The sequence below is a fragment of the Arachis ipaensis genome, chromosome B04 (assembly GCF_000816755.2).
Source record: "Arachis ipaensis cultivar K30076 chromosome B04, Araip1.1, whole genome shotgun sequence".
Lineage (NCBI taxonomy): Eukaryota > Viridiplantae > Streptophyta > Magnoliopsida > Fabales > Fabaceae > Arachis > Arachis ipaensis.
Genome location: NC_029788.2, coordinates 50,450,256 through 50,462,179, shown reverse-complemented (window position 1 = coordinate 50,462,179; position 11,924 = coordinate 50,450,256).

Here is an 11,924-nt window from a genome sequence, read left to right as displayed (position 1 = left end):
GCTAAGGCTGCTGGGGAAGGATCTTTTCAGGTCCCTCCTAAAAAGCCGACCTTGAGCACTTCCGGGCCGAGGAGGTTGATTCCTACTCCTTAGGTCAATTTGGTTGATCCTCCCCAAACTTCTGCTGCTACCTCTTCTCCCAATGTCGGCCCTTTTCCAAAAAGACAGAGGACTGTTGAGCCTTTTAATTTGGACGCCCTAGATTTTGATGCTGTGGGGTTTGTCGATCATCAAATTGCTCCTTATGGTGTTGTTCTTACTGATGATGTATCTATTCTTCGTCATTTGAACTTTATTACCCGAAGCAGTATTAAGATAGCACACATGGGAGCAGCCTTATTCCGAACTGCCCAAGATCTTCCTGTTCATACGAGAAAGGCTTTTATAGAGGAGGCCAAGTCGGAATTTGACAGGATCAAGGGGTTGAAGGAGGAACTTGAGGTGAAGGTGGCAAAGCTGGAAAAAGAGTTGGAAGGTGAGAAGACTCGGGCTACTGCTGCGGTGGCTTCTGCAAATCTGGCTGAGGAGATTGCGCAGAAGCATAAGGATAGCTATGTCCGAACTTATGGTGAGATGATAGAGCTAAGGAAGAGGTTGGAATCTGCTCAAGCTGATTATGCCGAGCTCCAAGTCCATCTCGTGGGCAGTGTGACTTCTGCCTATGAGAATTTGAAGGATCAGGTCTGAGTTCTTGCTCTCGAGCTCGACCTGTCTCTCTTCAATTTGGACAATATTGTGGAAAATGGGAAGATCATCCCTGCCCCAGATGAAGATGATGATGATGTAGATCCACCTCCTGTGCCATCCACCAAAGCTTCTGTTGCCCCGACTTCCCCATCTCCTGCATCTGAGGTCGGCCGTCCCGAGTCTGATCCCGATGTTCAGATTCTGACTCGGCCGGATGGAACAGTTGATGTTGTCTCTCTTGCGACTCGTCCTTCTTCACCCCGAGATGCCACCACTGGGGAGTCTTTGAATCCTTTGTAGTTTCTATTTCGCTTTGGTATCTCATGGCCCGACTTTGTGGGTCTTTGAAATTCTGGATTTTTTGTAATTAGTAGTTCATTTGACTTTGACATTTTAGTTGCTTTTGTTAGCAACTTTCTTTAGAAAGAAAAATGCTTTTGAACTCTTGAGGTGGCCTTCTGAGTCTTTATTATAGTAGCTTTGTTTCTTCTTGACGTGTTTGTTTAAAATCTTTTGGAACTTCCAGGAATCTTAAGAGTGTTGGTGCTTTTGCTGTTCCACCTCTTTTTTGATTGCCTTTGTGTTTGTTTATTTCCTGCTTTAGTCGAAGTGGCCTTTTGAGGCTAGCCTTGTTTGACTATTGTTTTTAGTATTCTCATAGAACACTTGCGAATTGATTTTGGTAAGGTTGTGGCTTTCTTTGGGTCGAGCTGTGTCCCTTCTAGCGCACGCCTTCTGTCGGTCGACTTCTTTCGTTGAATTTTTCGAGTTGTTTCTAGTAATCCCGTTTTAGTTGGACCTCGCCGGGTCTCTTTTTATAGATTTACTTTTTATTAACTCTGTCGCTTTTGATTGGCTTTGGCCGACTTCTTCATGTCGGTCCCTTCTTAGTTATTTCTAGTAATCCACTTTTGATAAGGGCTGATCAGGCCTCCTTCTATGGATTACTTTTTATAACTTTGTCACTTTGATCAGTCGGGTCCGACTTCTTCATGTCGGTTAGTCCCAACTTATTTTTAGCAATCCATTTTTTCTCAGACCTCGTCAGGCCTCTTTCTATGGATCACTTTTTTATAACTTTTCGTCACTTTGGTCGATTGGTCTGACTTCTTCATCCCTTCTTCTTTTTCGAGGCTCTTCTAATTTGTTGGCTAAATACCGATCTAGTCGTCCTTCTCTTACCAATTTCTCAATAACATTTTTCAAGTCAAAGCACTCATTGGTAGGATGTCCATAGATTCTGTGATATTCACAGTATTCTGTCCGATTTCCTCCTCCTTTCTTGCTTTTGAGTGGACGAGGTGGTGGTATCTTTTCAGTATGGCATACTTCTTGGTAAATATCCACAAGAGACACCCGGAAAGGGGGTATAGTTGTTGTATTTTTTAGGTTTCTCACTGTATTGATCTTCTTTTTTCTTGGACTCTTTATCCTTATCCCGGAAGGAGTAGGAGAATCCGGATTTTGAAGTCTCTCCTAGCCGAGAGTTTTCCTCCATGTTGATGTACTTCTCAGCTCGTTCCTACACTTCATTCAGAGATGTTAGATGTTCCTTTGATATGGAGTGACTAAAAGGTCCTTCTCGCAGGCCATTGATGAGACCCATAATGGCTGCTTCCGTTGGTAGGCTTTGTATGTCCACGCATGCTTTGTTGAACCTCTCCATGTAGCTACGAAGACTCTCCCGATCTCCTTGCTTAATTCCTAATAGGCTTGGGGCGTGTTTGGCTTTGTCCTTCTAGATGGAAAATCGGGCAAGAAATTTCTTGGCCAGGTCGTCAAAACTTGTGATGGATCTGGGGGGCAAAGTGTCGAAACACTTAATTGCTATCTTTGTTAGTGTTGTTAGGAAGGATTTTCATCGAATAGCATTCGAGGCGTTGGTGAGATACATTCTGCTTCTAAAATTACTGAGATGATGGCTTGGATCTGATGTGCCGTCGTACGGGGTCATGTTGGGAGCTTTGAAGTCCTTTGGGACTTTGGCTTTCATGATCTCTTTGGTGAATGGGTCTTGATCCTTGTGGGGGCTATCTTCATGACTGGATCGGGTAGTCTTGGTTTTGAGATCGGCTTCAAGCTTTAGGAGCTTGTCCTCTAACTCTCGGTGTCGCCTAGTTTCCCTTCGTAGGTCCCTCTCGGATTTCCGTTAATGCCCGGCCTCTTTTTTGAGCTGTTTGAGACGATCTTGTTGAGCTTGAAGCACCTCCATGATTCCTGTGCTTGGTGAATTCTTGTCTTTGTTTGGCTGAGAAGTACCATTTGGTGTGATGCCCGCGTTCTTATGCGGCGTTCTATTCTCTAAATTAGAATTGTGGTCATTGTCAAGGTTGTCCGCCATGATGATGGGATGACTTCCAGGGTCCCCAGCAACGGTGCCAATGTTCCGAGGGTTACCTGAAACTGTAGGTCGATCTCGGACTTGTTGGGCTTAGTGGTGGTGTTGATCCTTCGTCACCAGAGGGTGGTGGTACCTGCAAGGGACTCCGATACTTAAGTTAGCAAGGGTATTAAGCAGGTTTTTTGTAGAATCATAGTATGAGTTATACCTGGGTGCTCCAATGTATTTATAATGTTATAGAGTGATCTTTTCTGGAGATAAGATAGCTATCTTATCTTATCTTTGAGTGGAGTTATCTTATCTTTAAGGGAACCACCTTTATCTTTCTAGGCTTGGGCTGCCTTTGGACTTGGGTCATGTTCCTCTGTTTGGGCCCTTTTTGGGCTTCTCCTGGTGATTTGGCTGAACTCTTTAAGAAGAGGTCGGCTAATCCTGACCTCAAGAGGTCGGTCGACTTGACGTCAATCAGCCCGGGTCATACAGCTCGACCCAGGGCATGAACAGTAGGTATAGAGATACTTCTTCCATAGAAGTCAGAGGTAGGCATGGTGAAGTCATCAAGTACCTTTCTTGCCTCTCCTTCATGATTAGGCTCGGCTGCCATGCCTTCAACTTCTTGTTCTGAATTTTCTAAGAGATTTTTCTGGAGTGTTGTACTTTAGCTTGTTGTAAACTTCTCTTTAGAGTTTTCTTAGGTTCAGGATCAGGTTCAAAGAGAGGTTATTTATCTCTGTTGCTGGTCATAAACAAGAAAACATAGATGCAACAAGAAACCAAGCTTCTATGCCAGAGGAAAGAGAATTCCTAGTGAGATGTGAGGGATAAAAGAAGGAAGAATGAAAATAGGAAAAGAGAGAGAAGAAGAATTCAAAAATTAGAAGTAAAAGAGAAACAAGAATTAAAATATTTTTTTATTTTATTTATTTATTGAATTTGAAAATAAAAGTTAATTAATTAAAAAGAATTAAAAATTAATTGTTGATTTTCAAAAAAGAGGATAGAGAAATAGAGAAGATATTTTCGAAAATTAGAAGAGAGAAGAATTAGTTAGGATGTTTTGAAAAGAAGAAAGAGAAAATAAGATAAAGATTTGAAAAGAGGTTAAGAAAGATATGATCTAAATTAAAAAGATTTGAAAATCAAACTTGAAAAGATAGTCACTTGTTTCCTCTCTCTTTTGGAAAAAGGTTTTAAAAAGAATTGATTTTGAATTTTGAAATTTGAAATTTAAATTTTAAATTTTGAAATTGAATTTTAAAATTTGAATTTGAAATAAGATAAGATAAGATTTTGAAAATTGAATTTTAAATTTTTTGATTTTTGAACTTGAAACAAGATAAGATAAAGATTTGAAAAAGATATGATTTTTGAAAAGATTTTATTTTGAAATTTGAAATTAAGACAAGATAAGATAATAATTTGAAATTAAAATCTGAAATTTTCTTTGAAATTTTCGAAAATTAATTGAAATAAAGACAGAAATGATATATTTTTTATTTTTTTGAATTAATGAAGAAAGAGAAAAACAATTAAAAGACACCAAACTTAAAATTTTTAGATCTAAGACACCTAGTATGCAAAAATTGCAAAGAAAAATACAAAGAGACATCAAACTTAAAAATTTAAAGATTAAAACAAAGAGAAAAACAAGAACATTTTGAAGATCAAGAAGAACACTAAGAACAAAACTTAAAGAATTCAATGAAAACAAGAACATGCAAAGGACACCAAACTTAAAAATTTTGAAAACCATAGACTCAATTTTCAAAAATTTTTAAAAGAAAAGACACAAGAAAACATCAAACTTAAAGATTGACACAAGACTCAAACAAAAGACATTAATTTTGAAACTTTTTTTAGAAAGGACTCAAGAAATTCGAAAAATTCAACAAGAACACAAACAAAAGACTCAAACCAAAAACAAAGATTAAATAAAGAAAAGAAAAGGTTTCTGAAAAATATTTTTTTTTACTTTTTATTTTTTGAAAAAGAAGAAGAAAATAAAATAAAAGACTCTAACAAAATTAAAGACAATACCTAATCTGAAGCACATAAAAGGAAAATAAAAAAAACATTACTAGGTTGATGTGTTTGCAATGATAAGAAGATGGTTAAGGCTTGGAGATGATTTGTTCTTCTGGATTAATTCTGGTCTTACTGTCTTCTTCAACTGTGAGTGATTTCTTCTATGGCAAGCCTGTATGTGATCAACGCCGGTTGAGAGGTCACCAATGCTCCACCAGATCTGAAACCCAGGGTTAATGTGGATCCATTCTGATTGAGGGTGAAGCTCCTGCAGTTCATTCTCTTTAGTGATCCTACTCAAAATGTCACAGACAAGGTCGAATCTTCCAGATCAGGGAATGTTGCGCCTTTGGGTCTAGCCTCTACCACAAAGACTGTAATCTCCCCATACCTCGACTGAACTGGTGTCTCGAGAAGTCCCCAACAAAGTCGTGGATTAGCCAATCTAAGAGATGTATGATCAAGCTGGTGGTTCATTATTGTCCAATGAAAGATTCACTCTGAACCCATGTAGAATGAGATAACCTTGTGTCGGTTCATCGCATTCATGATGATGAAGAACGAAGATACATCTTAGAATAGAGAATCAAACACGAATTGAGATAGAACAGTAATACTTTATTAATCCATAAAACTCAGCAGAGCTCATCCCCTCAACCTAGGAGGTTTGAAACTCATACTGATAGAAAATACAATGTGGAATTCGAAAATATGGCATAAAGTCCTGAACAAGGATGATTCTTGTTCTATATATACTAATCTAATGACTAAAGATTAAATAAGAAGGGTGAAACAGTCTTTTAGTGCTAAAATCCACTTCTGAGGCCCACTTGGTGAGTGTTTGGGCTAAGATTGGTTGAGATCCATGTGCTAGGAGGCCTCTAGGGCATTGAACGTTAGCTAGGGAGTCTGACTTGGGCGTTGGATGCTGGTCTCTTCTCCTTTGGGCGGTGGACGCCAGAATATGGCAGGAGGCTGGCGTTGAACGCCAATTTTGAGCCTTTAATTATGAAGTAAAGTATGAACTATTATATATTTCTGGAAAGCTCTGAATGTTAGCCTTTCATAGCCGTTGAGAATGCTCCATTTGGATTTCAGTAGCTCCATAAAATCTCTTTCGAGTGCAAGGAGGTCAGATCCAGATAGCATCTGTAGCACTTTCTCTGCCTCTGAATCAGACTTTTGCTCCAGCTCCTCAATTTCCGCCAGAAAATACCTGAAATTCCACAAAATCCAAAAATGTGAATTTTATACTAAAAAATATGAAAACTTAATAAAACGTAAACAAAATATACTGAAAACTATATGAAAATGATGGCAAAAAGTGTATAAAATATTCGCTCATTACAACCCCTAATTTCTCTCATAGCCAATGATATGTACACCTCACTGCAATTCCATGGGAGAACAATTTAGGATTTAAAACTCTAGGTTATTTATTTGGATTTGTGACCATTTTAATCATTTAAACTTTGATTAGGGTCACTTGTTAGTTTGGAACTATACTTGCAACGCAATTTTTCTAAGAAATTTTAAACCGACGTTTGGCCCTCATCAAGGACACAAATGCTTCCATAATCTTGGGAAGGTCATTTCTTGCTACTAGAAGAGTACTAATTGATGTGCAAAAAGGAGAGGTAACCTTGAGAGTTTGTGATGAGCATATAGTGTTAAATGTATTCAAGGCCTTGCAACATCCTAGTAATTCAGAGGATTGCATGAAGATTGACTTACTTGATCCATTAATACATGAAGTTCTTGAGTAGGAGCCATTTGACAGTGTCTTAGAGAATTCTTAACCTCTACACACGGAAGAAAAAGAAGACGTAACAACTTGCATGTAAGCCATTCACACATGCATGCACATTCCAGAGGAGGAAATTAACCATCCCCCAATATCTCCATGCATGCAAGCTCCTTCACCTAGGAAGGAGGAAAAGGATGAATCACCAAAGCTTGAATTAAAGTGATCATTAGTGCCTCTTTGATTAAGTTAGAAGAAGAATTGATCAAAGAGCTACAAGCTCAAAAGACAGCCTTAGGATGGACCATCCATGATCTTAAGGGGATAAGTCCCACTATGTGCATGCATAAAATCTTGCTTGAAGAAGTCTCTAAACCAGTGGTGGAAGCACAAAGGAGACTCTATCCTATCATGAAGGAAGTGGTTCAAAAAAAGTCAGGAAGTTGTGAGAAGAAGAAATTATTTATCTGGTTTTTTATAGTCATTGGGTGAGTCCGGTTCAAGTTGTTCCCAAGAAAGGCAGAGTCACAGTGATCAGCAATGAAAAGAATGAGCTCATTCCAAAAAGAACCATCATAGGATGGCGCATGTGCATTGACTATAGGAAGCTCAATACCGCTACTAGGAAAGATTACTTTCCCTTGCCTTTTATTGATAAGATGCTTGAGAGATTGGCGGGACACGCATTCTACTGTTTCTTGGATGGTTATTCAGGGTATAACCAATTGCAATGGATCCTGTGGATCAGGAGAAGATGGTATTCACTTGCCCGTTTGGTATCTTTGCTTGCCGCTGTATGCCTTTTGGGCTTTGCAATGCTCTTGCCACTTTTCAAAGGTGCATGCTTTCTATTTCTTCTGACATGGTTCAAAAATTCGTTGAGGTATTTATGGCTGATTTTTCTAGTTTGGGTGATTCTTTTTATGCATATTGACAACATCTAGCCTTAGTTTTGAAACTGTGCTAAGAAACTAACCTTGTTTTGAACTGGGAAAATGTAATTTTATGGTTACCAAAGGTATCATTCTTGGGCATCAGACTTCAAACAAAGACATAGAAGTTGACAAGGATATGGTGGACGTAATTGAGAAATTATGACCACCAGTGAGTGTGAAAGCCATAAAAAGTTTCCTAGCTCACACTGGATTTTATAGAAGATTCATAAAGGACTTCTCAAAAATTGCAAAGCCTCTGAGCAATCTTTTAGTTAGTGATGTTCTTTTTGTTTTTTTATAAATATTGTCTGCATGATTTTGAAACTCTTAAGGCTAAGCTTGTCTCTGCACTCATTATTGTTCTACCTAATTGGACTTTACCTTTTGAACTTATGTGTGATAGAAGTGATTTTGCAATAGGTACCATTTTGGGACAAAAACAAGACAAGGTCTTACATGTCATTTACTATACTAGCCATGTTCTTAATGATGCATAAAAGAATTACACCACCATAAAGAAGGAACTTTAAGCAGTTGTTTTTGCTTTTTATAAGTTTAGATCCTATTTAATTGGTTCAAAAATAACTGTCTACACCGATCACTCTACTCTCAAATTTTTTTTGACCAAACAAGATGCTGAACCAACGCTTATTAGATGGGTACTCTTCTTGCAAGAATTTGACATTGAAATAAGAGACCAAAAGGGTTCTGAGATCAAAGTGGCTAACCACCTCTCAAGGATTGAGCCTATAGAAGTCCCTGACGAGCAAATCCTAGTGAATGAAGGCTTCCCTGATGAGCAATTACTTGTTATACACAAGGCACCTTGGTTTGCAGATGTGACCCATTATAAGGCCGAAAAAATCATTCCAAAGGAATTCAATTGGCACCAAAGGAAGAAGCTACAGCATGATGCTCGTTACTTCATATGGGATGATCTATATTTGTTCAAGAGGTGCTCGGATGGCCTAATCTGAAGATGCATCTTAGATGAAGAGACTTAAGAGGTCCTGTGGCATTACCATGGTTCCAAGTATGGTGGTTATTTGTTCAAGTTCTCCAGTGTGGCTTATGTTGGCCAATTATCATCAAGAATGCTGATGTGTGGAAAACGATCCAACACAAAACTCACCGACAAGTGTACCGGATCGCATCAAGTAATAATAACTCACATGAGTGAGGTCGATCCCACAGGGATTGAAGGATTGAGTAATTTTAGTTTAGTGGTTGATTTAGTCAAGCGAATCAAGTATTGGTTGAGTGGTTTGTAATTTGCAGAAACTAAATTGCTTGAAATGTAAAGGGGAAGGGAAAATTGCAGCAAATTAAAGAGCAGGAAAATAAAGGAGCTGAATCTTAAAGTGCAAGTAAATTAAATTGCAGAAACTTAGATTGCAAGTAATGTAAATGGCTGAAGCTTAAAGTGCAAGAAACGTAAATTGCTTGAATTGTAAAAGGGATTGGGAGTTGGGATTGCAGAAATTAAACAAGAACAAGTAAATTGCATTAAACATAAAAAAGAAAATTGAATTGCAGTGAAGTAGATCTTAAACAGAAGAGTAAAATCCTTTGAGAATTTAAAAACAGAGAAAGCAATGCTTAGTTTGCAGCAAAGTAAAAGAGGTTGAAGATCTCAGGAGTGGAAGAGACTAGATAACAAGTCTAGATCTCAAATCCTTCCTTGATCCAACAAGAACAATTGCAAAGGAAATAAAGAAAAGTAAATTGCAGAATTAAAGAGAAGATGAAGCAGTAAACAGAAATTGAAATTCAATTATGCAGAAGAAGTAAACAAGAGATCCCAAGGTGAGATTGAAACAGAAGTTCTTCAATTCTTCACCCAAGATCAAAAACAAGAAAATAAAAGAGTGCTCAAGCAAGAACCAAGAAGAAGAGAGATCAATTCTCCTTCCAAGTTCTCAGAAATACAAATTCAAAGTAAAAACTCAAAATGAAAATGAAAGTAAAAGGAAAATTCAAAGTAAAGTCTAGAGGTAGCAAAAAGAGGTCCTAATTATATCAAACTAACTCCTATTTATACACTTTCTATTCTTGAATTTTGGAATTTGGATGGGCTTTTGATTTGGTGAAGAAATGAATTAAGTTGGATTTTTAATTCAATTTTTAGCCCAAATGCACCTCCCAGGGGTAAGCTCAGTTGGAAAAACCAACTGAGCACTCCATTGTTGCTGCCCATGTCATTTGGTGCGTGCGTCCCAGTCTTGACCGTGTCAATTTGTGGGGATGAAGGGGAGGTAGTGCTCAGTTGGAAAAACCAACTGAGCTCCCCCTTGTGCAGTGCCTTGCTTGCTTCCTTGTTGCGCCAAGTTGCTGCTTGGCCGTGTCATGATGCGCATGACAAGCTCCCTTGTGAGCATTTGTTGTGCCAAAGAGTGGAAGGCTTGGGGAGAGTAATGCTCAGTTGGAAAAACCAACTGAGCTTTCCTTGGTGGCGCCTTGCCTTCAGCCTCAAGGTCCCAGGTTCAAATCCTGGTGGGAGCAAGTGGAGGATATCTTTGAAGCTAATTTCCTTGGATGAGTGGGCACTATTCCTTATGTTTTAAAGAATTCCCAAGTTTGAAACCTGGCTCAAGCATTTAAGCTATTTCCTCTTGATTTTCCTTGCAAGCTTGGTGGCACTCCTTCCTTATGTTTCAAGGAATTCCCAAGTTCGAATCCTGGGGGAAGCAATTTAGCTGTTTCTCTTGATTTTTCCTTGCAACGAGTAGCGTGTGGTTCCAAGTTCGAATCCTAGAGGAAGCATTTTGGCTTATTTTTCATGATTTTCCTTATGCCTAGCAATATAATGTAGCGCTCCATTAAGTAAAGCAATTGAGTGCCTTTGCCTCCATGGAGTAATGCCTTCTTGTCATCCCTCTGGTGCAAGGTTCAAGTCTTGGTGGCTTCATTTATGGGATTTTTGCTTTGAATTAATTTTTGAGAGCCCCCGATAAAGCTCACTTAGTTAACTGAGCTTTATGCCATTTCCTTGCTTTCTTTAGTGCTCAGTTAACTATTTGAACTTAGCCTTGTACCTTGCCTTCCCCTTTCATTCCTTGTGAAGCTCAGTTTACTTTTCCAACTTAACTTCCATTCTTCCTTGATTTTTGCCACGCTTTTCTTCTCTTGGCATGCTTGTTGCTTCCTTTGGGCACATTCCTTAGGCCACGCTTTTCTTATTTTCTTCTTTCTTCACCTACAAGTAATCAAAACAACCAATCAAAGTATCACTAAATTCACAAGGTTTATAAATCATTAAAATTCAATTAAATTTAGCTTAAACCTCATGATTTAACATCAATTACATGATGGTTGATTGATTCAAAGAAGTCATGCATTTTTAATACAAATTACTTTCTTAGAATGCAAGAAAGTGCATAAAACCTAATAAAAACAAAGAAAAAGACTAGTGAAACTAGGCTAAGATGACTTGTCATCACAACACCAAACTTAAACCTTGCTTGTCCCCAAGCAAGCAGTAAAACATAAGGAAAATTACTAGAAGCAGAGAAGTGTATAAGCCTTTTGTTAAAAGACATTGAATACTGGTAAACGGGGTTTTTATGCATGGTATCTTAGGGATTTTTATTCTGGGGCTGAGACATCAACATTCCTTTGGATCCTTACTTGAATTACACAAAAAATGAGACTTGTTATTGCTTGGTCCCTGGGGTTTTTTTTTTTCTTTTTTTGTTGCTCTCTTTCTTGGCTGAGGCTTAATGCTATGTTGTAAGGTAGCTTTTTAGAGTAAGCTTTCAGCCAGCATTCCCGCCCCAGTTGGTTCAAGATGCTAGGTATTGAAACACCCCTATGGGCTTACTTGCTCAAGCCTCTCCTTAGCACACACACATTACAGGCATTTAGCTTGTTTTGTTCATCTATGTTTGTTCTTTGGAAATTGATGCCCAGCACCTCTTTGGGTTACTAAATGCTTTGTCTCAAAGTAGCTCTTGATGGTGGACTTTCGGTTGGCAATCCCGGGTTAGTTAACCCAAGTTACCGGGTGATGAAGCACCTCTTAGAACCTAGTTATCCAAGCTTATCTTTGTACAAGAACATCACAGGCATTTATCCAAATTTGCAGCCATTGGTGCCCAGCCTTGTGTATTTCTTTTTTGCTTCTTTCTTTTGCATTTTTTTTCTTTTATTTTGGACCTTTTTCATTTGTCAAGTCTCATGAAATGTAACTCAT